General features: G+C 39.6%; 1 protein-coding gene and 1 long non-coding RNA gene across 3 annotated transcripts in view; one reads left to right on the plus strand and one right to left on the minus strand.

Moving 5' to 3' along the window:
- The first annotated feature begins 1,914 nt into the window (after window positions 1–1,914).
- The window catches only part of ZNF827 (zinc finger protein 827), a 140,844-nt gene continuing 117,426 nt past the window's right edge, over window positions 1,915–25,332 (plus strand). Inside the window, exons 1-3 of one of the 2 annotated variants that reach the window (XM_064416712.1) lie at window positions 1,915–2,034; window positions 16,586–16,649; window positions 23,954–24,038. The gene's annotated coding sequence lies outside the window, so the exon portion shown is untranslated. The remainder of the gene's footprint in view (window positions 2,035–16,585; window positions 16,650–23,953; window positions 24,039–25,332) is intronic. The other variant, XM_064416711.1, reaches the window with a different exon arrangement.
- LOC135299955 (uncharacterized) lies at window positions 16,697–18,296 on the minus strand. The gene is made up of 3 exons (XR_010361797.1): window positions 18,199–18,296; window positions 17,686–17,845; window positions 16,697–16,851 (listed from the first exon to the last, which is right to left on the minus strand). It is a non-coding gene; the product is annotated as an uncharacterized LOC135299955 (long non-coding RNA).

Below are 25,332 nucleotides of genomic sequence, written 5' to 3' on the forward strand. Positions count from 1 at the left end.
CTCTATCTGTGAACTATTGGCATCACATGAAGATTTATTAAAGTTCTGCCGACACCTAATGCACACAAGAAAAAAAAAATTCTCTTTGCCTACCAAAGGGTAGCCATCTCAAATTCTAGCTGCTTATCTCTGAGGTGTGAAACAGACTGATTCTGTTTATCAATTAGGGTGCCCATATTTAGAGCAACATTCAGAGAGTGATGGTAATGAGGGCCCACATTCCTGGCTCCAGGGGAATACTTCAGCATTAACCTCAGTGCTGGGTCAAGCACTGTCCCCTTTAATGAGGAGTGTTAGGCCTTCCCAGGCAGCTGCATCTTGAGCTGAAGTGTGACATAATCTCTTCTACCTTATCATGTCAGGTGACAAATTTAAACCACAGTGAGCTGAAAAAGGCTTGCTCAGCACTACAGATAATTTAATTCCTCAGTCATCTTTCTCTTTATCTCCTGTTGACATGCTCCAGACTATAAAACAATGATAGAAACCATGTTCAGATAAACATAAACCTTATGAAGGTGTCCAGTGGACTTTGTGCCCTTCCCTAGTTCACCTCTGTGAAGAGCAGACTGGGGTGCTGCTGATGAAGAGGGAAGGGATGAAGCTGGAGTGATCTGTGCTTTGGGATCCACCTGTGTGTGTGACAGAGCTTCTTCCAAATCTCAGCAGCCTTGCCCTGCTTCATGTGCAGCCCATGGGGCTGATGGGGATGTATGAGTTTAACCTAGCCCTTTTTTGCATGGTGTGATTCTGCCAGTCTCTGTTTCCTTGGAGTTTCTATTTTTAATATCATATATATGTCTCCAGAAAATTACCTGGTTAGGCTTATAATGAAATGTTTCCTGGGAACCACCACCTTTTTATCTGTTCCACAATGGGCTCGCTCCTAAAATAGGCTTGAAATATACCCCATTTCTCTTTGGGTTTTAGAGGATAAAAGAAGTTTATTTCATTAGTCATCAGTCAGAGACCAAGCAGCTCAAAGATTTGAAAGTGCTGAATCCAAGTATTGTAGTTTATGGTTGGGAAGCCTCATCATTCAGTCAAATATGCTCCTTTCCCCAAGAATTACATAAGAATTACCACTTTGATGTTGCTTTGTATCCTGAATAAGCCACCTAAACATTTTGTGACTCTCCTTTTATAGAAAGTGCATAATGGGACATATATTGTCATTGTAAAGGGCTTGGAGGCAGTGCCAGGGCCTCTTTGCTGCACTAACAATAGCAGTGATCTTTAGGGCAGTACAGTGGTGAGATACAGAAATTGTCAGCAGTGCTTGCTGTTGTGTAACCCCAGCCAGAAACTCAGCCCCACTCCCTGCTGTGATGGGGGAGAGAATGGAAAGGGTAAAAGTGAGAAAATTTATGGCTTGAGATAAAAGCAGTTTAATAGGTAAAGCAAAAGCCACAGGTGCAAGCAAAGCCAAACATGGAATACATTGACCACTTTCCAAGGACAGGCAGGTGTTTGGCCATGCCCGGGAAACCCAGGCTCCATCACATGCAATGGGGACTTGGGAAGACCATCACTCTGAACATCCCCCTCTGATTCTTTCTTCCCTAATTTTACATGCTGAGCATGACTCCATATGTTATGGGATGTCTCTTGGGTCAGTTGGAATGGCTTGTCCCAGCTGTGATCCCTCCCAGCTCCTTGTGCACCCCAGCCCCTTGCTGCTGGGGCGTGGTGAGAGGCAGAAAAGGCCTTGGCTCTGTGTAAGCCCTGTCAGCAATAACAAAAACATCCCTGTGTTATCAGCATTGTTTCCAGCACAAACCAAAAACATAGACCCATGTTAGCTAACTTGGGAAAAATTAAGCTCCCAAGCCGACACCAGCACACCTGCTCTGCTGGGAGCGTGGAGAGAAGCAAGTCTATTGAACAGCTTCCAAGGCTACAGTGGCTTGGTGATGCCAGAGAGTACCTGTGGCCACTTGGCAATCCAGGATCTGACTTCTACTGCCTCTGAAAGGCCAGCCAGATGTAGTGACCTGACACTCAGGAAAGGAAAGCAAAGCTCTCTCCTACGAGGTAAGATCATTAGTGGGTGTCTAAAGGAGAATACTTGTTGTGACATTGATTTATGCAGTCTTTTAATTGCATTAAAATAGGTATAGCCAGTTTGATGTTTGCACTAGAGTAAGTTTTTATGAGGCCAGACTAATGAATGAGCCCCTCTGCACCCTCTGAAATCATTTGAGTCCCTCCCTTGTGTATAGATTGAAATTACAGCAACAGCCACAGCACAAGTGTGGCAGTGCCTGGAGAGCAGGCCAGTGCAGACACATCAGTCAATGTCCTATTGATACACTAACAAAAATGGACTAGCAGTGTGTCAGTGTTAAATGTTGCCCTGGTTTTATATGTGTGCATTTTTCTAGAGCTAATATAATTTCAATTATATCCTCTATAATTAAGTATCATTAATAACCAAGTTTTATTAAATTAAAAATATCTGGGAAGTGTCAGTCATCTTTTTGTATTGTACAATGGAGAGGGCTGCAGTAGATCCTATGCAGCCCAAAAGCCAGCTGAGAAAACTGGAAAGTTTCAGTTAGTGGAGGGAGGTTCACAGCAAGAAAAATAATGCTGATGCTGTAAACTCCTTCATTCTGACCCTCCCATTCCACTTAGGCATGTTAGAGACAGACCTCCAGTGAAGTCACTACTGAAACTGAGGAGGGTAAGCAATAGCTTTTCAGACATGATCTATTCCTGGTAGCTGATGATTGATTTTAGATGTTTGAATAAATGCACCTACCTTTTTTTCTAGTGATAGAATCATTTCTGGTGCATAAAATGTTGCATTACATCGCCACATTTCTAGAATGCAGTGGCAGCTGTATTTCAGGTGCCTTTCTTAATCATTCAGATCCAAGAAAAGAACATGCCTTTGAGCTGCCTGAGGGACAGCACGACTGGCATCAAGGATGAGCACACCTCCTGTGCAGGCTGTGGGCCTGAGCTCAGGGAGAAGCTGGTGCTGATCAGTGGCCACCTTCACACAAGCACCAATAATGAATGCAGCCCATGGCAGCAGAGGGCTGTGCCTCACTCCACAAAGTGCCACTTGTTAGCAGCAACGCTGTGCCCTGAGTGGACAAGGCAGGGGCTAAGGAAAAAGATGGCTTCCTTTTTTAGGATGATAGAATGCAATTGTTTGTCAAAACTAGTGGGCTGTGCATTCAGTTATTTTATAGCAGCAGTGTCAAGTGTTCTGCGTGTTATGATTATGTTGTATAATGCTAGAAAAAGTACAGAGCTGGCAGCTAAATTTGTTTTGCTAACTGTAACCTTTACTGTGATCCAAGAAGTGTTTGTCTTGCCCCATATCAGTACTTTATTCACCATAAAACTACTCCTTTGCTATGCAGAATTACACATAAGTACTTTTTCTTTCTTCTGCATCTATACAATACTTTGTGGAGTGCAATGTCAGCAGTGCTGTAGGAAGAGGATTCAGGAATGACAGATACCTCCTCTTACCTCTGCTGCTGTAATTCTGACAGGCCTGATCCAAATCCACTGCAAGTTTTTGCAAAAGGCTTCCATTTATTTCACTGATCTTTGCAACAAGTCCCAAGAGGCATTTGTCAGCCTTTTAGAGAAGAATTTTCAAATAATGTGAGTCCCACTTTGGTCAGTCAGGGGCTGATCCTTCGATGCTGGTCTCTAAATATTTTAGATCATATATACCTATCAGCAAAAAAATACACCCCCACTCTATGTACAATCAATTATTTATTTATAAGTTATGTACATGTGTTACTGTACTAATTTATATATGTTATAAAACATGCACAAAATAGACATTTTTTTAATGATTGGTTGAAAATGAAATAGATTAAATTATTTTTAAAAAATATTTATTAATGAGGCACGCATAAAGAATGTCTTCCTTCATCCCAGTGGTCTGCCTTGTGTGTACCCCACTTTGGAGTCCCTCATCTTAAAAAGTTCATCATCCCTTCAGTGGCAGTGGCAACTTTACATCATCTACCAGCCAGAAGTTATCTATGTATGTATAGATACATACTTCTTGTGTGTACACCTCTATTTGGGCTACCACTACTGTAAATCTTACAGGCTGCTAAACTCTGTAGTATTTGGGTTTCCTGGACAAAAAATATCCTGAGCAAACTATGGAGAGTAATAATTGAGCCTGATATTACCCTTTTACATCATGAGTGATCTCATTATTATCATGATTTAAGTGATGATGGCAGAACCACGCTTTTTCCACAAACTAAATGATTCAGCAGAGAATTGTAATAAAAAGAGGCTATCTGTCAGATTATGGTTTAACTAAAGTTGAGCCAAATTTTGGGTTCAGCCATTAAAGCAGCTGTAATCTGCCCTGGTTTAAATTCAGCTTTGTCTAAAAATCTGCTTTTGTTTTGCTTTGATTTTTTTTCCCTAATGACCATTCATTATGGATGTGAACTTTCCTTCTCTGTCTGGATATGTGTAAATATTTTGAAGCTTCTGTTTGCTGATTCCCATTATGTTTGAACTCTGCTTATTGGGGCAAAGTTTTATCAGGTTATCTCTCCTGTGCTCCTGACTCTTGAGCTGGTTCCACTGGAATGCTGTTGTTGCAAAGAATTTTCATGCTGCTTGACCCTATTTGCACATACTCTTGCCTCCTAAATTTTCCTCTCCAGAGCATATTATTAATTATATCAGATCTAAATATGCTAATTCTTCAATAAGAAAACCCCAAATAAAATTGATTCACATCATTATTAAGACATCTGGGGAAAAAAAATCACAATTATTTTATGAAAGGCACAATTTCCAGAGGTACAAAAATATTCAACATGCACAAAAGCTGCTCACCTAAATGTCACTCTGAAATTTTGAAATCTCTTTCATAGTTGTCTTTCCCTTCTCTTTTTTATGACCTTAGGACAAAGAACATGTCTATTTAATGTCTACATTAAAATGTAGCATGTCTACATTGAAATATTCAGTTACTATTGGCCACTGTAAAATCAATTGATCACTAACTTCCTCTGATCTTGCCATTTTATTAAAATCATTAGCATCCCATCTTTTTGGAAGAAAACATTGTTTTAGGTGAACATCCTAAGGCAATAATTAAAAGTTAATTTCTTCCTTATTTTTAACATATACCATTTATTGTGTGAAAATTAAGTAATGTAGGGAAAAGAGGGACAGCTCTGGGGTGTCATCACCTCATTAACATTGCCATAGTCAGGTTGGTCAAAAGGGGGAAAAGGTTAAGATAGCATAGGACACCACAGGATATAAAGTCCCAACACACACAAGAAGTCACTGAGTTAACATGAAAGATTTCAGAATGAAACCTTGGTGCAAGAAGCTCCTTGCAATAAAGGCTTGGAAACATTGTCTCTTGCCATTTGGAATATGTTCACTGGAAGAGAGCTGGAGTCTGTCCCACCATCAGCTCAAACAGGAGTTCACCACTCCCCTGAGGTGAGTGCAGTAGAAATTAGCTCAGTAATGCCTTGTCTTCTGCTGTCATAGGAACTCTGTCATCATACTGGACTTCATCTACCAAATCCATGTGCTGAGTAATCCATACAACAGCAGCTCGTGGAAAGGGTGGCATTTAACAGTTACTGGTTTATTCATGGCTGGAACAGAGCTTACCTAGAAGCTCAGATCAAAAATCATCCAAGCAGAAGTGGGTAAAAAAGCTTTGCTTGGGTAAAATGAATGAAACCAATTAACTCAGAGATGTGCATTTTGGAAGAAGGCAATGAGAGGTCTCTGCAAATTCTAGAAGGCCAAAGAATCCTCATTTAGAATATTTTTTTCATGTAAGTATGTGTGTGTGTATTTTATACATTATATATATAGATATGGATAAGTATAGATGTGTATGTGTTTATAATAAAGCAGGGCATTTCCGTACTAGGCAGTAACACCCAGTTAGTGCTGACTTATAGGTAACAAGAAGAAAGTGAGCAGATGACTTGCTCCAAGCAGTGTCATATTTGTCCCTTTGTCAGCCTGGACTATTTCAGCAGCAGTTTACTGTCACTGCCATCATGGTCAGCAGATCTCAGATCTCATGGGCCATCTATTGTCCATTGCACACATAGTTAGAACCATTACCATGCAATATTAATTCTGATTTTAAAAACATCCTATAACTTTAGTAATACATGTAACATTTACACATAAATAACCTTTGCATTGGAATCTAGGTCAGTTCATTGTCTCTATCAGGGAAAAAATCCCTAATGCCTGTTTATGTCAGATTGAGAAAACTGATCTTAGCCACCTTGAGCTTTGAAGGCAGAGGTTGTCAAGTCTTCCTGACTGCAACAATCTGACACAAAGGGAGTACTCTGGCAAGTTGATTGTATTTATCCATCTTGCAAGCAGTTGCCCAGCCTGTGGATTTCATCTCTGCCTCTGCAGGAGCATTTTGCAGCCAATAGATACCTGCAGGATGCACAGGCACAGAATTCTTGAAGACTCACCAGGTTCCTGAACCTGAAACTACACATATTTAAGTATGACAGTGAACCTACTGGAGTAATTGTGACTGTTTGCATAACTTAAGGCAAGTGTTTTCAGATTTGGGGCTGTGCTGGCTAGCATCAAGTTTAATACTACAGTAGCAATAGATTACTTTGATTCCACATCTTTTAAATGTTCAGTTGTGTAATGTGAAATGGTTTGGACAAAAATTCTTGAATTGACTTGCAATAATGCATGGAAGAGTTTGTGCAACATCAGTCAGAATGAGGAAAAATAAACCACATTGACAGTTATTTAGTAAAGAGAAAAATAAACATGCAAATAGGAGTTTATTCCAGTTCATCATAACCAGATGTGACCTATAGTGTACCATACTTTCCATTATTAAAAAAAACCAAATTATGGGCTAGATAAAATTCTATTACTGTACTTGTTTTCAGTACCAAAAATATGTCCTTGATTAGACAGCTTCAATCACAAACAGTAACATATTTTCCTGCCACCTGCAAATACAAACAGTGCTGTGTTAGAACCAAATTGGAACAGGAATTAATATATTTATACAGACAAATGCAAATACATTATGAAATAATAGATTTTTGAATTATTATTTTCTTCTTTTCTACCAAATAATCACAGCATTAAGAACATATAAAAATTATTCATTAATTTAAATTTAATACTTTTTCCTTATTTTTTTTGCAGTGGTTTAGTTTATTTCTTCTTAGTCAAACTGGTTTGAAGTGATCCTGACTTCCCCAGAAGCCTTCATAAATCCTGTTAAACAAGACACATATCTCTGTTGTTTAAAACTCAGCTAGAAAGGGGATGTTAGTTCTACCTCTGCAGTTTGAATTTGTGTCATCTACATTTCTGCTGGTGCCACAACAGAAGGGGAAAAAAAAGCCCCCAGTTTTCTGGCATTTTACAGGCAATTTCAAAATTCCATTGCTATTTAGAGGACATTTGGATTAAGACAAGAATTTTTCATCCTGGACTTTCAGAGGCATGTGGAGTGCACCCTGAAGTATGAAGTATACAATGGAAATACTTTCATAAGGAGTTGCTGCTTCTGAAATGGGAAAGCTTTGCTTAAGCTTGTTGACATTTGGTGGATTATTTCTGTGTCTGTCTGAGGTTGTCTGCACTTCAGGATTTCCCACTATTGCTAGTCTGCATGTGGCTCTAGTCAACTGTAGACAAGCCATGTGTGTCCTTACCCACAGATAACAACTTTTTCAGAGCAGATTCAGATGCCAGAGCAATACGAGTGACAGCATCTGCTGGTACATGAGAAGCTTGAGCGAAGCAGGCAGGCAAACTCTGAGTACCTCCCCTCAGGTACCACTTTCCTTTGTGACAGCAGCCACTGAGGGAAGCCTTGTCACATGGGAAGACAGGGTTAATGTGCTCTGAAACTGTGTGTGTGCTTCATGTGAGTAGAAATACTTGTACAGAATTTAAGAATTTAAGGATTCCTGGCCAACTGGTTAAGGGAAAGTGGGAGAGTTGGTGGAGTGTGGCCAGGCCTGTGGCTGTCCATGCTGCCAACCTGCAGCCTTCTGTGGTCTGCCCTACTTCTCTGGTGGACCAGAGCTCACACCACCAGAGCAATGCTTGGGACAGCAAAAGCATATAGGGTGGATGTTCATGGCTATCTGGGTTTCCTCTCTGGTTGTAAAGGACATACTTTTTGTTTGTATATATGACCATGCAGGGTGTTTGCCATGCCACCAAGCTACATGGCAATAGAGTGACATATGAGGGACAACAGAGAACCCATCCAGGCTTCCCATGCAAAGAGCTGTCTCTAAGCAGCCTGTTGTCACTTGGGAACAAGATCTGACCTGTAGATCTGTCTGGTGTTCTCATGTGCCTGCTGTTTGTCTCCAAAGTGCAGCTCCTTCTGGAAAGGAGCTTTGCAGATGTACAGACTCCTGAAGCTCAGCCTGCTCCTCATACCTGGGTGAGTAGCAGCTTTGGCCATTGGTACTTGAAGATACAGCTAAAAAAGTGGCTTCAGCAGTATTTCTGGATAACACCTTCAGCATGTCTTATGATATCGAATGTTTCCACAGCCTCCAGTTCTTGGAGCTACGGGAGAATGTACAAATATCCATTTCCTTGCAGAGGTTCAGGTTACACAAGCTCTTGGGTTTGTAAGCTGTCTGAGAGGTCAAATCCAGTCAAATGCTTGTGTGGCTTATCTTGTATTAAATATTGCAGTAGTCATCTTATCTATCTGAGAAAGGTGAAGGGTTCTGTGACCCCGAGACTTGTATCTATGGTGCCAGGGAGTCAGGGAATTTTTCAAACTTGCTGTATTATGCTTATCCTCTTACAGTCTGACTTTCTTTTAGCGGTGGTGTTACAGACAGCAATACAGTTAAAAAGGTACAGTTAAAAAAACCTCAACAATCTCTGATTGTATTCATTTGGAAGACTTGCTTATGCTCTGATCCTACAAAGCACTGAACACCTCAGGTAAAAGGGATTTTAACTTCTCTGGGTTTCAGTGGGAATTCTTGTACTGTATGCTCACAAATCAGAAGAAGGGATCTTGAACAGACTTCAGAAGTGTCTTTGGAGCTCACTCATGACAACACTCACGACCTTATCCACAAGGTCATTATTTTTAAGGGCTTCTACGGCTCTCAGCTCCCATAGCTGTGGTAACGTGAGAATATTTGCTATCATTATACAGATAAACAAATGTCTAATCTTTGTGGCTGCAAAAAATGTAAAAACATTGAATCCATTTATCTCAACACCAGCAAACCAGACAGATGACTGAAATATCACAGGGTTCTGAAGTACAGTAATTCTTAAAACAAGCTCTTGGTATTTTTTTATGTGTTTGGAGTTATTAATCCTGGCATTTCCAGGCTTATTTCCTGCTACCCCATTGTGTTTCTTATTTTAAGTTTTGAACAACAAAATTCTTACACCTCTTTGCACATGGGAGCAAACTAATCCTCTACAAAATTCTGAGACCAAGATTGCTTGTGTTGGTTTTTAGTGGGTGGCTTGATGGGCCTCTACTGGCCCTCTTAAAGATGATTCTAATGCTGTTGTGAAAGGGCTTTCATTGACTGAAGAAGCCCTGCTACGTGCTACAATATTTTGATGTTTTCTCTATGTCTTCTGATACATTCAAAGTAATTTCACAAGTCGTTCCCACAAAATAGTGGGATCAGCTTAACATAAGAAGCAGCACCTTCCCTGTGAGCCCTGAGCTACTGTCTCATCCAGGCTCTTAATATGCTTAAATGAGGAACAGTATTTTTGTCCAAAGCTCTTGGCTGTTCTTTCTGGACAGAAGCACTCTAATTCCTTAAAACTTTTTGGAGCAGCTCTTCTAAATAGCACTGACAAGCACAAAATACCTTCTTTTCTATTTGCCTGCCTGGAGTGTGTAATCTCATATCTGAACAATGTAATTTATTATCAATATCTGAAGTGGATTCCTACAGCTTCCCCCATATATTAATAGCTGTAGCTTTTATTTTCTAAAGAAGGATCTCCTGGGCCCTTCTTGTGGTATAAGCATTGCTGCTAACTGGGTAGCTGGCTGCAAAGGATGATAGTGTCCCCTGCTATTATAAATCTAGTGAGCTCACCTTTAAATGTCTGTCTCTATTCTCCCCTTTGGGCATTGTTCCAGTCACTTTTTGGCCTTTTTATTTTAAAGAAAAATCCTGTCCATATGGTCAAAGGAGGAAGTATACTTGCCCTCAGATTCACTTAATGTCTGCTTGTTCTGTATATTTTGGAACTGGACTGCCATTGTTCAGGAGAGGAAAAAATAGCCATCTTCAATGAAAATCTAAATTAGTAGCCTGCATGCATCAAACAAGAATAAAAGCCCATGCTGGAGGATACAGTAGATCTAAATATGCATGCCCTGATTCACGTAGACGGCCAAACTCTTTCAAACAGAAACATAATTTGACCTATGAAGTAATTAATGCCATGATTATGGGGAGGGAATACACCACAGTTCAGGCTGCAGCCCGGCTGCTTTCCATTAATAGAAAGCTCTATTATTCCCTCCCCCCCACATGGACTTATCTCAGTTTTAAAAATTCTGTTGGCTGCAAAATTCCTGTCTGTGCTGAAGGCATAGCAGATGTTTTAGCAAAGTTTCAAAAAAGTTGGTGTTTGAGTTTTCCATCTTATCTGATTGTAATTTTGTTCCACTATTATGTGGGGGGATAGAATATAAGGTAGTCTTACCCCTGAGGAGTTGCAGCTGTACCAACTACCAAAGATTAAGAACAAGCCACAGCTGTAACCAAGAAGAGTGCTATAAGAGGGAAGGAGTTTGTTGGTTGTGTGGAGTGGAAGAAGTTGTCAGTGCTGTGAGGAGGGTGCTCTGAGATATAGCTAAGAAGGTATGAAACCTTTGCAATAAGATGGCAACACTATTATCTGAAAAGAGTAGCTCACTTCTTTTTCAGTCTTGCCATATAAATCTCTTTTACCAGATTTTTGAGGAAGACAGATTGGCTTAATTAAAACTTATATTTCTTTGTTTTATTCTAGGTAATTCTGAGACCAGTCTCCCACACACCAACATCAATGGGGTTTTTCCTGCTGGATTAAGCAGAAGGAGGAATACCAGCTAGAAAGACCTTGAGAGGAGGGGGTTTTTTTCACACAACTTGTAATTAATTGTGGTACTCATTGCTACAGGATTTTATGAATCTCACTCTTTTGTATATATTGAAAGTGTAATCAGAGTAAAACCTATCATGTATGTTCAAATATGCAGATAATAACTCTTAAAAAAATACTTATAAAAACTATCCCTGAATCTTAGATCTCTAGAAACAATGGGATTGTACTGAGGATGTGTCACTGTATGTTTGCCACTTCTTATTCACTTCCTTAGGCAATTGCTGCTGGCTTCTCTTGGAGGAATGGTACCTGGTGGCCTGGATCTTTGATTTGATCACTCTGGTCAGTCTGAGTGATGTGAAAAAAAATTGACTTTGACTCAAAGGCTGTATTCTATGATCACTTTTGACAATTATAAGCACAAAGAAGATGGTCATATTTTCAAATTCTGAGGTAAAATATATGGACACCTAAAATGTGATCTGAAACTTTTGCATTATTTGAGGGAACACTTTGTCACGATAAGAGCCTGAAATGCCAGGAGCAGAGAAGAAGTATTGTAGGTTAGGCCTACGTCCTGCACAGAAGCTCATTTGTAAATGCTCCCTCTCTCTTCACTTAGGACAGCTATAAAATCAAGCTAATAATGTTTATACTTAGTTTTGGAAGGAACTTTGAGAGCTAGAAATAAATGCTTACTCTGCAAATGCAAAGATTTATTTTTTACATGGAGTGATTGCAACTGAGTAAAAATGGGAAGAGGATCAAAAACATTTGGAAGACTCAAGATCACAAATGACTGTCAGTGACACTAATTTTCCTAATGTTTTAGGTGCTTTTGTATGTCCTCTAGGGAGGCTAAGATGCATCCAAGAAAAAGCTCTGGCATTATGTGCCCTAACTTTTTGATGCCTGGCCCCTGACGTGCAGTTCCAAACCTTAAGTTAGGCACAGCATTTCTGGCTCTGTGATACTGAGCACATTTTGCCAATAGGAGAGCAATGGAGTTGCCTCAGAACACTGAGCCTGAAGGCAAGAACCCTCTGCTAGGTGGGAATTAATTTTTCAGAGGAGCAAAGACCTTGCTGTTAGGCAGGTTTTGCTGGCATTTAAAAATACATCTCATTGTAGGCAGCTACTTCTTCATTTTGGGGAGATTTATCCCCAAAACCTCAGATATAAAAGAGTTGAGATCTTTGCAAAACCCCATCTTATAATAAACCCTGTGTAATAAATACTGACTCTGGCCTTAAATGAAAATGGAATAATTTATTGCTAGATTTGACTAATCTCCTTGAAGATGTCCAATGTGTAAACTGGGCATCTTCAAGGCCTGTTAGGACAAAGATGGATGGGGAGAAGGCTGGCTGTGAGCCAGCAAAGCTGACCACAGCAAGGGAGAAGTGTGATGATTAAACCTGGGCCAGCCCCTGCTGCCCTGACTCCAGGCTGTTCTATGGAAAGATGTGCAAGGACAAGGTGAGGATTTTGCAGAAGCTGGGATACTGAAACTCAGCAGGCTGGGACCACCCCTATGGCAGCATGTGGGAAACAGCAAGCTCATCTAGACACAAAATCAATCTTTAGTTAAAATCCATGGTCTTTCCACAGGTTTTTAAGGCCGATACAGTAACAGGGTCCAAGAACTGGCTCTGAGGGTGCAGTGCTTTAATACAGAGGTCCAGTTAAAGTGCCCTGGAAGCCTGGCACTGCCTCATGGAATGGTTAATCCATCTTCCCTCTCTGCCTCTGCTGTTCCTGCACATTTGAACTGTCATATCCTTTCTCCATTATGTAATAGCCTAGAGGTCACACATGTTCTTCTGCTTTGAATAATACATCTCTATGAAGCCTCAGTATCTGTTTGAAAATTTATTTCTTTCATTTTAATATTTTATCAATTTTGTCCTAAATGGATGACCTTAACTGGTTGCAGTTCATTTCATTTCTTCTCTGCTTAAATATTTTAAAGGTTCCAAAGTACAAACATCATTCATGTGGTGTAACAAAAATGCTCAGCTTGAGCTTTGGATTATTTAATTGTAATTGTCAAGCTATTATTAAAATTGATTTTTTTTTCTTCTTTTCAATTTCTTCCCCCCTCTCCTTCTCCCATTTCTAACATCATTTGTCACATCCTTTATGTTGGTATTTAACTATACCTCAGTGCTTCTAGAAAACCTATGCAATGCATTAGGACCATTACTTGTGGACAACAGACAGGCAAGAGTCAAAATCACCCTGCAATGGGGACAGGCACTGCATGCAGAAAATACCTCAGTAACATAATTGTTCCAGTACCAGGTACAGTATTTGGTGTTAGGTACAAGTTGAGCTTTTTGCCCTATGTTTGGAGAAAAAAGAACCAGAGTTATAATTTACGAGCTGGCCATCTTGATGCTGCAACCAATCTGGATTTCATTAAGCTGGAAAGAGGTTTTATATTAATGGTATATCATCACAACAACATATGCACCAGGAAAAAAAAGAAGTTAACAAATACCTGGCAGTCCTAGCTCTGAAATGAGTCGTGCTGTTAGAGAGATGTCATTTTGGGCACATAAGGTTCTTTGTAAGAGTAGCAGTCCTAGCCTTTCTCAAACCTTTTTAGGTAATTAAATTCAATCTTCATAAATTTCAGCATTGCTTGGCTTCCTGTCCTGAGCAGGTTGATGTCACTACAGGCAGCTTCACACTGACAGTTGCTGAGTGCCTGGTCTCACTGACCCTTCTGATGTCTAAAATGTTTTGGGTTATTTAGACGTGAAAGGCAGTAAAAGCTAGTAAGCACAAATTGATTTAATGATTGTTATTCTGCACTTATACTATGAGAAAGCAAAACTAAGATATCTGCACTTCACACTGTGGCATTTTGATTAAAAATAGGAATAACAACTCTGAAAGAAATCTGACTCATGTCCTTGAATGGTTTCAAAATAACTGTAGCTGTTCTGTGTTTGCAAAATATAAAAATCAGTATACAATCCATTTTTTATATTTAAGATATTTGATTATGTGGGACAGGTCTGTATTTATGCTGAGTGTTACCTTTCTCATTTTCTTCTCTCTTGCTTTTGTTCAGTACTTGTCTTGCCCAGCTGTAGCTGTTGGTAAGATATGGATTCATGTTTCATTTCTGACACCTCTGTGTCATATTACAGTGACATCACCTGTCTTCTGGTTTGGCTATGCTGTATTCCACCAGGAAGACACATTAAATCCTTTCCCTTCCCACTAAGGCCCTCACTGCCACATTGAGGACAGTATGAAAGAAGTGGCACCACCTCTCTTGCACTGGCTGTAGGATTTTGGTGTATCTGGAGTCGTGTCACCGCAACAGATGCCACTCAGGTCACTGAAAGCAGGAGTCTCTGTGCTCCCTGTGAACAAATGGGGACATCTTGTTTCCAAGTGTGATTCCTGGGCTGTGCACAGAGGTGGAAACAAGTGGAAATGAGTGAATGTATAAGCAGGTTGCCTCTTGTTTTTTCCTGGAATGGATACATGGATCCTTGGGCATCGGCCAAAAAGTCCTGTCAGGTGTTTCTGTGGTAATTCTGTTTTCCTCCAAACAATAGAGTAGATGTGCTATAACCAGAGCAAATGCTTTGAATAGTTCTTTAAAGAATACTTGAAACACTTCTTGCATATTTTTTTCGGCCCTTACAAACAGCTCACCTGGTTTATGAGGAAGATCCTGATGGTAACCATCTTCTCTAACCACAGGAGTTTCCAAATTCTGGTGATGTGGCAGGTGGGGTTATCTTGCCTCAACAGAGAGTGTGTTAGTATAATCCTTCAGAAAGTTTTTGCAAACACATCCTCCTCATCCCTAATTATATAATTAAAAAGTATAAGCATTGAAAATCCTTCTAAATACATACTTAAATCCTAAAGGATCTCCTTAGAGTGGAGTATTACATGAGATAGAGAGCTTAGCAATGAGTTGTACTAAGGCATGATACATTACAACAATTATGAACATGTTCCCTTTATTAACTCAATATCAGTAATTGTGCTGTGAGCAGTGCACCTCATACTTAAGTTTAAGCTGCTTTAATGTACTTGTAAACTGTATTTCTATGTAATAAATACTAAGTCTATGTAAGTCAGACAAAACACGAGGGAAAGGAAGAATGATGTGTACAAGGAGAAGACCAGGAACTGAGGCACAGAGGCAAAAGGTACAGAGACAGTTCAGTCTGATTTCAGTACCTGCTGTTCAGCAGTAGCCAGGCACAGATTCCCAAAATACCGTAAGGAAACTGTGGCATGTCTCCAGAAGCAGATTTCCCTGGGAAATCTGTCCCTTTGGCCAAAGTGAGCACATACTGCAGCTCCTTACCTCAACAGGGTAAACATCCCCATGAATAGCAGTATTTTTTTGTGACTACAGCTGCTCTTTTAACTCTCTGCATAAAGACCTGCATTTGGGGAACTAAAGGTTATGAATTCAAATCCCAGTTTCCACTTCCAGATGCATGTGTACATTTGGCTGGAAACAATGCTGGCAGTGTGGATGTATGCAGCCACGGATCATTGCAGCAGCACAAGTCAATTAGCCTTGGTGACACTCCAGTGTCCTGTGAAATAATTTTGTGGATACTTCAGGGGATGTTGTCAGAAGGATGGCGCTGAGAACTACAGGACACAAGGGGCAAGGCCAGCAAAATAACCACCTTTGGCACAGGTTTCCAAACTCCTCTGTGTTTACAGACACCTGAACCTTTCTGCATTTCCTGGGTCTCTCTTGGGAAATACAAAGGATCACAATTAACCTTTCCTTATTACCAAGCACAGGAAGCAATAGGGGAGCCCCTCAGGTGACACATCTCGTTTGAGCATTCCACTGGTGTCTGCAATCATGGACGTGTCATGGAAGTCAAGGCAGGGAGAGCTGAGCCTCCTAATTACAATGTATTTACAGGCCCCATTTTTATTTGAAAGGCAATAATACACAGTAGTCTCCATTTGACCTGCAACGTAGGAGTCAGGCTGGTATGAGATAAATCTCCACTCATTCTTCAGTACTTCCATTTCACTGGAGACTACTCTGTGAAATAACAAAAGATGGCAAGTGGTGACTTTATATTAGCAACTAAATATTTTGTGGGGTTTGGTTTAATTTGGGTTTTTTGTTGTTTTTTTTGTCTTTTACATTTTTCTGTTTTCATCATCCCAAAAACTCTAATGAATCTCTCTTAAGAAATACTGAAATTTTGTAACATTTTTTTCCTCCTAGATTTAAATGAAAGAGACCTCCTGTCTGGTTTGTTTTGTTTTTTGGTGTTTTTTTTTTGCCTTGCCCCTTTTGGAAGAGAAACATGATTAACACCTTTTATTTTCTTTTTAATATGGTTTGAAATTCTTAAAAAATAACAGGTTGTTAATGTCTGGCTTTAAAAATAGTGATTTTAATTTCTCTCCAATGAAAGCATGAGAGGTTTTTTTAACCTCATGGTTCTGTGTTTTGCTTTTTTTTTAGCTTTTTCTCCCCAGAAAATACTATAAGAAGAATAAAATGGCAGACTTTCTGAATAGAAGTAAGTGTAAGTAAAAGAAAGTATCATTATTTTATTCTTTCAATTGTCTCTCCTTCTCAGTTTTGAACTGTAGAAGAAAGTTTTCATTTTATAGAAAATTTAAGGGAAATAATTGTGATTTTTCTTCTTCTCCATACACTGTCATTTCCTTCCCTTCTCAATGTTTTTCACTGAGGACTCAATCTGTGACATTGCACTTTGTTAGAAGCTGAAATAAATGTAGAAATTAAGTGTTAGACATGTGGGAGACCTAATGGGAGACAACAGCTAAGAGAAACATTAGAAGAAAACAAAATCCTTGATGGAGAGAGCTAAAGATATAATAATTCTGTTACTATTAGGCACATCTTGGAAAGAATTTGATAAAAAAAATATACAATAGGTTAAGTTAAATGAAAACAAGTGCTAAACCATATCACATTCCAACCATGAACTGAAAACAAGACATTGTCCTTAAAAGCTTAGTATTGTACATGTTTTGATAATTAACTGTATGCAGAGACGACCAAGGTATTTTGTTTTCTATTTGACAGTCCAATTCAAACCTCTTTTGCAAGGATGTGCTCAGTTGTGGGGCCCAGGTTTGAAAATTACCTCAGTATGTTGGGAAGATTTCAGTTGACAGCAACAAAAATTCCAAAAAGTTGAAAAATTTGGCCTTTGAAGAAAGACTAAGAAATTTTGTCATGGTTCAGCTAGCAAAGCCAAAGTGACACACAACGATTTTAAAAATAACTAAAAAAATATGTTATAAAGAAAATAGGACTCAGACTTGCCAATGAGAAAGAAAAGGACAGTCCAAACTATAGACTTAGGTGAAATGTAGCTGGCTCCATCTGAGGGTTGTGCCAGGGAAAACCAAGTGGAATGCTGGATGATGGGGTGAGGGTTTGAGGTGGCAAACAGTCACCTTTGTCTTTCAGCTCAAGCAGGCAAAGGAGAGCACCAAGGGTTCAGCTTGGGGGCAGGAGGAGAACAGCATTCCTGCTGTGGAATTTTTGTGCTGGTACCCCAAAGTCCCTAGCCAGCAAAATCTAATTACCTTGTTCTCCTTCTTATGAATCCATGGCAGAGCAAGGCAGTTTTCAGCAGACCTGGCAGGTACAGCTTGACTCTGGCCCCACTTTATTTCTGTAGGAGAGGTTGTCAGGGACTGCAGAAATGGCTGCCCTTGTATGGTTGAGCTGAGATCTGGAATGTCTCTAGGAAGAAGAATTTAGACATAATGAAATCAACTGTTCCTTGCAGAAGAATGAAAGCAACCTACCAACAATCCTGAGTCTCAGTATTGATTCTGTTCTTATATTTGCAGTGCTTTGAAGCTGCTATGGTCTGTTGGTTCATTAAGTTACATTTACAAGTTCTCCCTAAACACTGGCTTTTACATAGTCTGCATTTTAACACTCTTTAAGTGCATTTTGATATGTTCTGTCCTCTGTGCAAACCACAGTCAAAGGAATTCCTTTTCTGCAATGGCTAATGAGGTACCAGCATGGTAAAACAAACAGAAGGAGGAATTACACAGTGTCAGGAAGCTCAACCAAAGAAATGTCACCTTCAGAGAAGCAGCAGTGAGAAATGACCTTTCACTTTATTAGTGTGCCAAATTTGGTTGGGTTTAGACAAGAACCTACAATTACTGAATATTTAAAAGTGCACAATCTTACTCACAGAGAAGTCAGATAGAGTTGGGGGGACTTATGTCACAGAAGTACCTATGATGAAAGATGGGTTTGACACACTGACAAGTACCATGACTGAGATTACAGCTGAATTATGCAATTAGGTTTTATTAACTATACATATTATTAAGGACTTTTCATAACAGAGGAAAGGATGTCAGGTCCTGGTGATTGTACTGACCTCTTATGCCACTGGGAAAGATGCAGAAAGGCTTTCAAAAGAGCAATGTAGTCCCTATTTAATCTTTAAATAAGAAAGAAAGGTCAAGGAGCCATTGCTGCTACTTTATTTCTCTCAAGTCTTCACCAAGGAGACATCCCATTTTAATGTGCATTGCCTTAGATTTATACATATTAGTAAAATATGCATCACTTAAACATTACATACTTCTGAATGCACTGAATTTATAGCAGAACTTACAAAGTCTAGTATGTGCATGTGTATGAATCCTCAAAATTATGTAACTAACCTCTGAAGGTTTCTCCCTTTAATTCATGTCTGACACAAAAATAAAAAGAAAAAAGAAAACCCTCCAACAGATTACTTAACATCTTGTAAAAATGTCATATCCACACAGATATTCACATACCATGCCAAAGAAAGAGAAAAAATGGTGGCAATTTATATTCATTATGTAGTTTAATTTTAAAATAATATTAATAATTAAAGATAAGTAAATGAAGGTGACAACCAGCTCAAGACAGGTAGGGGAAAAAAGCCCCAAACAAAATTGCGAGCACCAGTGTAATTACAGGGACTTCTTTAAGTCTACTGGTTATGCTCCAGCATTGGTAGGAAGCCTAATTGTTCCTTAAATTTTGACTTCCCAATTGGGAATGAGACTTCCAGAGTAGGTGCAGCCCAGTTCTTCCAATGGCAGGTGCTCAACAAGAGCAGTCCCTCCCCAGCTGCCTGGCCCGGCTCCTTTCTGCGGGTGCAGCAGGACAACCTCCCTGTCTGCTCCTAACAGAGCTGCATGAACAGCCTCTTCCACCAGGGAATGGAGTGAAGCCTTCAGGATTGGGAAGTGCCAGTGCTGCAGCACACCCTTACCTCAGTCCTTTGGGAATGTCTGCCTTATGACAATCTTCCATTGTTGGCTTTTGCAGTAGGATGCAGCAGTTTGTCTTCTGGGCCTCCTTTCAGAGTCTGCCCCTGACCTTCACTCATGTTTCAAATACAGGCATGTTTCTCCCAATCCATTCCTCATCCTTCTTTGGATGTAGTTTTTGCTCTGTGTTTTAACTAGATGGATTTCTCTCCTCTGCTGAATGCATCCCTACAAGTCACTGATTCATCCTGGACCCTTTTTCACTCCTGGTGTCCAGCAAGCTGAAAGTGACCATGATAAAGAATGTCCTTTTGAGCTGCCAGAGGTGTTGGGGCTGTCCTGTGATTATGTACTCCATAGTATGAGCTGTCCAGTCTAAGTTTGGAATTTTCTGAGGTTTTAGGTGTTTCAGTTCTAACAGCTCTCCCTTGCAAATAATGGAAAACAAGAAATCTAAAAGAAACCTAAAAGCTGTTAAAAGTTGTTTTAGAAGCATAGATAAAAATTGTGCCACAATTCAAAAAGAAAACATTGCAGTCAAAAAAAATCTTAATTATGGCTAAATGTGAAAATAACGCAGTCCAGCCCAAAAAAAAAAAAAGAGAGAGAGAAAAAAATATTAAGGCTTTTAAGAAATAAAAAGTTTGCTCAAATGAGAACAGGAAAACCCATAAAAATAGCAGGCCAATTTCAAATGAGAAATTAAGAAAGCTAAAAAGTAAAAAGAATATGAAAAGAGCCTTGCAAAGAATGCTGTAGCTGAGAGTAGGGAAATTTGTAAATACACCAGAAGCAGGAAGCCAGATGAGGATTAGTGGAACCACACTATGACCAAGGTGTAGAAAGGGTTGCAGCAGATGCAGAAACTTCAGTGTGAACCCTTTCAGTTGTTTTTTACAGCAGAAACTGTCTCATTCCCAATTCTGATGCATACTGTGTAGCAGGCAAGTCAGAAAACTAAATCAATTTGAAGTAAATCCATGGGATGTGTTTATCCAAATAAACAAGTCAGAGGTCATCAAGTCATCACGATGAGACAACATCCACTCAGGAGTCCCAGAGGAACTCAGATATGAAATTGCAGAACTCCTGGCCATGATGTGGAACACAAGAATAAAGAGCCACTCTATTGGAGGGTGGGTGTACAGCCATCTGCAAAATTGCCAACTTCCATCTACCAAAAGGCTCTGGATGGATCCCAAGAGCCACAGATAGGTGAACCTTAGCCTCATTCCAAGCATAACGGTGAAGTACCATCTCTAGCAGTAGTAGTAGTAGTAACAGTGATAATAAATCAGATCAGTGAGCACATAGATAAATTTGACCTGTTAAGAAAGGATCAGGTTGGCATCTGTAAGGGGAAATACAGCTTCACTAAGCTGAAGTTCTTTGATGGTGACAGTAAGAATATGGACAAAGAGGACCGGTTGGACATAATTTATTTGGGTTTTCAAAATGCCTTTGCCAAGGTTCCAAAGGATAGAATAGAATAGGAATAATTCCAGTTGAAAAGGAAACTACATCATCTAAGTTCAGCTGTCTATGGTTATTCCAGAGAGTAAAGTTAGACTTAAAATCCTTGTATGGACTGGAAACTGGGCAAAGGTAAGAGTAGGGATTAATAGGTGTAATAATTGGTGTAATGGGAAATAATCGGTAGGAAGATCCCCTAGGACTTGGTCCTGGGACCAATTTCATTCAGTATTTAATCAAATAACTAGAGAAAACAATGTAGTGTGGAATTTTGGGTTTGAAGATGATATTAATAGATTTTGCATCACAAGTTTTAGTGTAGATAAGTGTGATCTTATGAAAAATAATCTAATCCCTACCTACATGATGTAGAACTCAGAGCAGAGGTGCTGAACTCTTGAATTCAGGGAGAGATTTTGGACTGATTGCTCTCAGTTCTCTGAAGTCATAAGCCCATGGTGCTATGGCAGCAAAGAAAACCTCAAAATCCCAATCCAAACAAAAAACAAATGCAAGGAAAGTACTGAGTACAAATGAGAGGTGACATTCTGTCACCATACAAAGCTGTGGTGCACCCTCTACTCAGTGCTGCCAGTTCTGATTTCCACCTCCCAAGAAGGAGGCAGTAAAAGCAAAGGAGATACAGAGAGGGCCAGTCAAAAAGCTTGTGATGATGTAGCAACAGCCTTGTGAGGAGGGAAGAAAGCTGATATTCTTCATTTTGGAGAGAAGGATGAGGGGAAATGTGATAAAGCACAGATGTAATGGATTTACTAGATTTTCCTAGTATCAGAATGCTTAGAAAGGAATTAGACAACTTCATGGATGTGCATGAAGGGATGCTGAAATTATTATACATGAATGTAACCTCTAAAACCTCTACAGCAACAGTGGATGCTGGAGCAATAGAAGAGGAATACATTGCCAATTGTTGCCAAAGTCACATATCCTCCTGAAACAACTTTTCTTTTTGTTATTATCCCTCTGACTTCTCTATGAAGGGCCAGTCATTAGCCACCACTGCCACCATCCCACCCCCACAAATTTCCTAGGGAGAAAGGTCCAAGTTCAAAAAGAAAAGAGGAACAACCCTACTGTTTGAGGTGCAATAACAGCTCCAATGCAATATCTTAAAAAAAGAAGGAAGGGGTATGGGGGTCAGAATATAAATAATATATAGATAGAGGAGTGGAGGGAAACACAGGAAAAAAGAGCACCCAGGTATGCCTATTACTCCCTGTGGACCTCCAGGGATGGAAAAATGAAAACAGTTGCCAGAATACACTCTCCTCCCCATTTTTTTTCCCTGCTGTCGGAGACAAAATACCAGACTGAATGGATCCATTGGTCTTACCCCTGAGAATGTTTCTTATGTTTGAATGGCCTTTATTGGAGGCAGTCTTGGCCATCCTGGAATTCAAGGAAAGAGTTGTGACAGGTTGTACAGAGACTTACTGCATAATTTGTTTCTCAGTTTAAAAAAACCCAAAACTTTAAAGTATGGTCTCAGTTACCAACTGAAATAGAAAACTATAGGGTATTAGATAGAAGGCAAGTAGGACATAAGAGAAACTGCTAAGGGAGATATTTAGGATGGATATAAGATGTAAAACTGTATCTCACATAAATCAGTGGGTTTTAATCCTTTTCGATTTCCAGTGTAGGTGTGTGGCAAATTTAACCTACTTAGAATAAATTTGCTTCTTTGAATTTCGCTTTGCATTTCCCTTAGTTCTCTCTGAGTTTTGCAGGCTACAGGTTGATAAACATTATAGAAAATACACCATCTTGGAAATTAGCTATTTCTAGATGGCTTCTGCAAAGTGAGAGCTCATCTGCATGGACACTGACCAGATTATAATACAAATGGTCACCCTGTAGGAACATTTCTTTTGTAGAGCTGAGTAGTTGTGCAATGCATAGCTGACTTTGGGGCTTAGGTTTTTTGACAGATGCTCATCTGTTTAGAAAAGCAAAGAGAAGGCTCCAAACTTTACATATCATCTCCCTCCATAGTGCATCTGTTCAACTCAGACTTGCAAGGCACTGGGTTTCATCATTTGTTAAAGTGGGTGACAAACCCAAACAAAAAATACAAAAAATGACTCCAGCTATTTCCCTGTGTATGATACCAGTCAAATTGTGAAACAGATGTTCAGCTACAATAAATCAATATAGGTCCTTCAGGACAATTTCATTTACAGGGAGTGAGAATTTGGTGCTGTACTTTGTGTGTGAGAAAAAAATGCACTTGAAAAAATAATAAAAAAATAAAAAGAAAAAGACAATCCTGTATCTTTTGCTATGCAACAATTATGCAAATATGTTTTAATAGAATAATAGAAGACTGCTGGAGAGCATTTGGTAAAGAGAGGAATTAGATAATAATTGGACTGTAAAACTAAATTATATAAAGACATGCCACACATTAATTATTTTACATCACCCACTTTCCCCAGACTGGAGCACATAGGTCTGACTGTGAAGGTACTAACAGAGTCCCAACAGTCCTATTAAGAGACAAAAAAGCAAGATCTGGTTAGGCTATTTTTTCATGTTAATGCCACTGCCTTATCACTTTATAATTTTGAAAATAAAACCCTCTAAGCGAAACAATACCTCGCTGCTAGAATAAAGATTTCCAAAACTTCATGGTCCTGATTCCCATCTGCTTCAACCCCTCTGTAGTCATTTTGGCCTGCAAAATTTTATTATATTGATCTGGTAGATTGTCCCTTCTTTGTATAAAGATTAGTTTATGATGAGATAAGATGGTAAAAGGAGGTCCAGGGGTCCTCTTTTTTCCTATTATACATTGGAAAGTGTGTGTGTACCTATAACTTTTGAATACTGAAATGGACATTGTAAATTGTGGGGGAGAAGAATTCTGCCCTGTTTTCTTCTATCCTTGCCACTCCAATTCTTCTCTGAGCTCTTCTGTTTACTTTCTTTCCACGGCTTTTATTTTTATTCTCTGTTCTTATTCTTCTCTTCCTATTTCTTTCTACATAGCCATCCTGCTCTTACCACTTAATACTGCAGCTGTTCAGAGTTATTTTGAAGCAGGACAATATATTCAGTCTTACATCTGAATTTCATTTAGGACCTGACTGTGATCACCACTGAACCTGAACACTTCCTTGCCTTACAAGGGCTGAGGAATACAGCCCTACTCTGCATGACCAAAGGTATTGTAATATGGACCTTTGTGTTTAAGCAATTATTTTCTTTTTTTTTTCAAATTAATTCATCATTTGAATTGTAGTTTGCGTGAGAAATTTTAGGGACTGAAAATGGATAGAACACAAAGGGTGATTGCTTCAGAGGGCTGCTTGTTCACAGCCCTCACCTCTGTTTCATACATCAGCACACACCTTTTGTAATTAAATAGATGAGATTCCTCTGAAGCATATCCCTGAACTGGTAAGTGAGATAACCTCGTACTTCTAGAATCCAGAGAGGTGGGAAGGTTTGAGGCAGGCTGATACACAGAGGCTGGGACAGAACTGGCCAGTCTGTGCCTTAAGCTGCATGTGGCTCTCTAAGTAGTTAAATACAACCACTGTGCTGACTGGCATGGGGGCTGGGGCATAATCCCTGCCTCCAGAAGCAGTGACTCAGCAAGAGCTTCCGAGGAGGCCAATTTTAGGGATTTCCTTGGCCTCTGGTTGTTTATCTAGCAGAGCCCCATTCCTCGGGAAAAATCTGCAAGGCCAGTTTATCACCAGCTGCCCTGAACCATTCCCATATCCTCATTACTCCAGAACAGGATAGGTGTCTTGAGGCTTTTAACACAGGGAGGATTCTGATGAGGTGTTTGGAGAGCTGAGGAGATCAGACATTATGGGAAAAGTCTGTGAAATAGTCTGATAGGTTATGTTTTTAAATTACATCTTTTCCTCATCCACAGTAAATTTTTTCCAAGCCATATGATCCTCAAATTACCAATACAAATGGGAATACAATTAATAGCAGTGCCATATCTTTATAGGGAGCATCACATTTTTTGTGCCAGGAAGGCATGCCTTTTATTCTATTAAACTGAGCAAAAGTCTTCTCCTGGGCCTCGTCTCCTCTGCATGGTGCCATCCTTTCAGGAATACATCATCATCAGAGTGCTTTGTCCCAGTGATGTATTACACTAATACATCTGTTGCTTTAATGATATATTAGTGTAATACCTTATCAGAGTGATGCATACCAATGATCTATTGCTCAAAAGGTGGTGCCATTCAGGAATGAAAGAATTCATGGACACAGTCAGTGTAATTATACAGATAAAAGCCGACACAGATTACCCTGGAAGCTGCTTTCATGGAACCAAGCACACCAGTATTATGCCAGCCTGTTTGGTGCCATTTTCTAGTGCCATTGCACTGGACTTGTAATGCTGAGGTTGTTACACCTCTTTTAAACCTTTTAAATATACTAAGAGTGACTACCATTAACCTTGGGTCACTGTGAAGCAGAATGTATCCAGTT

This window comes from Passer domesticus, chromosome 4 (genome assembly GCF_036417665.1).
Source record: "Passer domesticus isolate bPasDom1 chromosome 4, bPasDom1.hap1, whole genome shotgun sequence".
NCBI classification, from domain to species: Eukaryota; Metazoa; Chordata; class Aves; order Passeriformes; family Passeridae; genus Passer; species Passer domesticus.